This window comes from Pygoscelis adeliae, unplaced genomic scaffold (genome assembly GCF_000699105.1).
Source record: "Pygoscelis adeliae isolate BGI_AS28 unplaced genomic scaffold, ASM69910v1 Scaffold96, whole genome shotgun sequence".
NCBI classification, from domain to species: domain Eukaryota; kingdom Metazoa; phylum Chordata; class Aves; order Sphenisciformes; family Spheniscidae; genus Pygoscelis; species Pygoscelis adeliae.
In genome coordinates, this window is record NW_008824935.1 from 2,219,095 (window position 1) to 2,224,224 (window position 5,130).

Below are 5,130 nucleotides of genomic sequence, written 5' to 3' on the forward strand. Positions count from 1 at the left end.
CAGCAGGACTGCTGAAAAACAGCAGGACGTATTTGTTGTACGTTCTGCTTTGCCAGTGTGACATCCACATGACAGCTGTGGTGCCTGATCACTCATTTTTTAACCTGATAGCCACTTTCACTTACACTTGCAAAATGCACTAATGCACTGCAATACAGTGCTGTAACGCAGCATATACCAGCCGAGTGCATTTAACCTATGTGCTGCTCTAAGATACCTGTGCAACCTAGGTTGAACAGATGGCCATAGAAGGTGTTACATGATATCTCTGGTTAAATGACTCTGCGCATGAGAAAGTTATTTTTGGGCAGTATAGCATATGATCGTATGGGTCCTCTGTGACTGAGATGCAAGCGTACAGAGAACACAGCTGAGGCATGCTCTCGGCTTGAGTTGGGGTGGATGAGAAAGGTTTGTGTCATTTTGTGTATTCTGAACGATTCAGAAATTGTGGCAATGGGCTTTGTGCTGAGGCTGTTGGCTAGCTTTCATTAAGTAAGAGATTATTTTTATTCAAGGGAACGGTCCAGCATCTTGTATAACTGAAGACATCTCGAGGGATTCTGAAAAGCCCAGTGGAAAAAATTATGTTATTGTTGTTTTAAATAATGTTCAGCATATGACACTGTGAAACATAATGCGTAGCCTGAACATCTTGCTGGATCACTAATGCATATTAATACAATTCTTTTTTCTGAGATGGTTTGCAGTACTTCTTGTACTAACATGTAAGTTGTACTTTGAAGTCAATCGATGCCTACTGTTCAATGTAATTAGCAGATTTCAGAACTGAGGGATTTTATTCTATGAAAATGTTAACATTTCAAACTTTTCTTTCAGGACAACAAAAAGGCAAAATTCTGAAATTTTAGATACTCAGGAATATCCACATGAGCTATGAAAATCTTCCATTTCAGTAAGGCTGGAACACTCCATGCTGGTATGGATTTCTTTTGACTTAATAATTTCAATTTTTCTACTCTATTAATCTAAATTATAAAACCAAAGGGAAACACTTCAACAACTTAGAAATGAAATGTTCCAGTATTATTTGCAAAGAATAATAATAGAATTTTCAGCAACCGGTATTGAAATTGACAAATTAGAACATTTTTAACCAGCTCTGATTATCAGATAATAAAGTGGCTGGACGGATAGGAGGCTGACTGCTCTGCAAAATAATAATTCACACTGAAACTGATCTCTCTTATTATTATGATTTAGGTGCTAAAATACGTGTATGAATTATGAAACAAGGGAACTTGCATTTAGTTTAAATAGTATTCAGAGCAGAACTATTGAAATATCGAGACCTTAATAATGCCTTAAAGCATTCCTATGATCAGACAAAGCACAATGGGACAAATAGGATTTATTTTTCTTATTTTGTTTTGAGAAGAGGAAAACAATATCCTGTTTACAGTCTAATAATGCTCTTTGGTCTTTAAAACTACGGTGAGGTTAGACGAAGAGGAGAAGCTTTGCCACGCACCTTCACGGATAAATTGCAAGCCCTACTCCTGGTACTGAACATCTGTTTGGGAACGACTCAGGCTTCCCATGTGGATCTGGCCTACTTAGTGTTCACCCAGCAGTCTTGTTCCAGAGATGACATGGTTAAACAGCACATACTAAAGAATCACCTGTTTCAGAGTCAAATTCCTAAATCCCTTGTAGAGCTGTGTACCCTGATGCATAGTTGCTCAAGTCCCTGAAAACTTTTCTTTTTCCTCCAAATTATATTCCGAGAACTTGAAACACTTTTCAGTCCATTCACTAGAACTATATCTGGTGAACTACCTTCCTCTTTGATTTTTCCATGCTTGTGCCAATGGGAAGCATAGAATGAAGCCTAGCTTTCATAGGGGACCAAAGCATCTCTGTGCTAAATTTGATGCTGCAGACTGGATAGATGAATTCTGAATGAATACCAGTCTTACCCCTGTGATGTGCACTTTCAGAAAATGCTCTGTGGCCCATCTTCCCTTCAAAAATATTAAAGTGACATCTTTTCTGGCCTCAACTGGCTTCTGGTTGGACTAATTTGGTGTTAGGAATCGCAAGTGGTGTAGGAAATATTGTGCATTTTAGAACTGAAGCTTTGACATGATACAAGTTAGACCTCGTTGAGCAATCTGGATAATCATGTGTTTTATGGCTTTCAGATGTTCTTGCTGCAGCATAAAGGTCCATAAATATTTAGAACAGGGATTCTATGGCCCATTTATGCCTATTTTATGTAGCATTGTTTTTCTTTATTGAAGTTTGCTATTTCATGTATGACAGCAGCATTTTAGTTTTCAAAGAGGAAATATTTCTATTTTTTTTCTACGGAGTTTCTTGTAACACAGAAGCATTGAGGTGATCAGAAGATTAATTCTATTTTAACACTCTGAAACTGGAAGATATCAACAAAGATTAGCTGGAGAAAAATAAAGAAATAATCTATGACAGTGTTGAGAATGGTTCCCAGAATTTTAAATACTTGTTAAAGGCTTTGCTGTATTTCACTTCAATAAACATCATGCTCCAGTTACTACTTGAAACCATAGGGGCATTATCCTGTGCAGCACTTATCAATATTTTAACATGTGAAAGTCAAATGATGTTGAAACATTGAACTATATTTCCATCTGTGCAAGCTAAAATGGTACAAATGCATCCTGTGTAATGGAATACTACATCCCCAGTTACTTTCTTACAAGTGATACCTGATTCCTCTGTATTTTCTGTAGTTGTTTCCATTGCTCTGATGGTGCCCAAAGGAAGACTGTCTTTTAAAATTAAAGTTTATAGTATTTAAGGAGTTTTAACTCAACCTGCTTTAAATCCAGAGAAAACAAATGCTTGGAACGTGCTGTTAAAATTGGCAACTAATTTTCCATTGCCCTTGCCTTGGTGCATGTGCACATGCCCTCTGTGCATGTGCATTTTGCATGGAAATGGGTATTGGTACCAAAACAAAGGCCCTGAGAGTGGCTAGAGCAGAAATGCACTGCTCCTGTAAAAGATGTGGGGAGCTTGTGCCCAGTGGAAAAATGGTTGGCATTGTCCATGTACTGCTTTGTGGGCAACAACAGAAGAGGGTTGCATGTCCCATCATACGACAGGAAGCATCAAAAGAAGAGAAGGAGGTTGCTGCCAAAGATCGAACATTTCAGTGGGGTTTCTCTGAAACCTCTGGGAAGACAGTCCCAATCATAGACCTGCAATGTGACCTCCATACGCCATGGCCCCAGAGCCCCCTGTGTCAGGCACAACTGGATGGCCTATCAGATATTAGACCAATTACCTGGTTTTACCCCATAAAACCATGAACCAGAAGAAGGAGCACTGCACTGCAAATGGGTGCGACACAGGTATGACGGCATGAGAGTGTAAGACCGATGTCAAATGTTAACTGTATTGCTCAGTGTGCCCCTCGAGAGTCTGTGCCCCAGCAAGATGTTCTTTTACCGGCAACCCATCACAGATTAATATGACTGATACCCCTTACATGAACTCGTCTTCTGTTGCTTATATTATTGCTGATATTGGGGACTTTCCATCTGGTCACTGCATGCCTTTTCTTGGCTTATGTCATGTTGGTTTGTTTTGTTGCACCATCTCCTCGTTTCTTCGGACTTTCCTACCTGGGGCCTTGGCTTATATCCCCATGTCAACCAACCATTTACTTCCTTATTTCTTGGAGCTATCTGCAGCTTTATCTCTCCATGGTCATGTGTCTACATTTCTTGTATGGTCTCCTTCCTAATGAAGCTCAGACTGCTGCCTTTTGCTATTGCTTTAGTAAAGGATTTGAAGGCTATCAAATCTGCTGAATTGTGGGGCTGCTTCAAACACTTCTCTCCAGTCTTTTAGGGGATGCTCATTTAGGTATTGTGTTTCTCTGTCTAGTCATAGCACTACTAGGCTGTAGCATTAAGCGAAGCAGACTTTTGGTTCTCCTGCCCATCTTTTCTGTGCTAATGGGAGAGTGAATTGTTATATTGCAGCATTGCAGGACTTGACTCTCTTCCCACCTGATCTGATGTCTTCCTCTAGGTGTTCAGGTAGACCAATGAGTCAAACAGAGCGCCAAGGTAAACAGAAAACAGGCAGCCTTAGTTACTTGACCATGTCCCTTCATGTGGCTATCGCCCCTTTCAGTTTCACCTGGGGCGGAAGCAGTTACATAGGCTACACGAGGCATAACTATTCTCTCTTTGCACACTCATACAGCGTCATATGGCAATCAGATCTGCGCTTTGCAGTGCTCTGCTGTCCAGCAATGGTCAGTTCTCCAGAGTGCCAGTTATGGATGTGTCCAGTGAGAAAGCTTCTCTTGTTTCATGGGTTTCCTAGCTCTGCACACTGGCCTTAAATTGGTTTCACTGAATACAGCCAATCATCAGTCCTATTTTTTCAGGGCTTTGCTGACTCTGCTATATATTTTTTATTCTCCTTGTGAGGATATCTACTAGCAGTCTATTACTGTTGTTTAGCAGTGTTTCTGGGAGTGGATTTCAGTGAGCTTCCCATCCACCTAGAATTGACGTGGTCCATTAGCCTGTAAGTGGCTTGTAAGTGCATCCAGTAGAAGGGGTGCAATCATTTGGTCAATATGTTTCTTCTACCATGTGTGCATCTAGAGTACCTTCAGAGCTGGTAAAGTTATACAGCAGATATTGCTGCCTGCTTCAGAAGACCAGTCCTAGGCTAGATCCCCACTACCATAGGATAATCATCTTGAGTCTTTCTGCAATGCTCCACTTTTCCCGTGATTGCTTATAGGCTGAACATTGTCCCTTCTTGCTTTCCATTGGACCCCGACATCTGCATTTTCCATTTGTCTATCTGCCTGACTTCCTCTTTGCCTTTAACTAGAGTACTGGGGCAGTGCTGTTCTCTGTCATTACTGCGACCCTTTCCCAGACAGTTCAGCTGCTCTCACTGTTTGGATTAACTGCTTCAGGCTTGTGTCTCTTTGTATTCTTTTCTATAAGCTGTAATGGAAAGTCCCAGGCAGCACACTCATGGTGGTGGGAAATGACAGCAGTGACTGGACATGAGACAACATCTCTGAGAACTCTGTAAAGGGTCATGTGGTTACCAGGATCCACCAGGGAAAATTGTTCTATAATCAGTGGT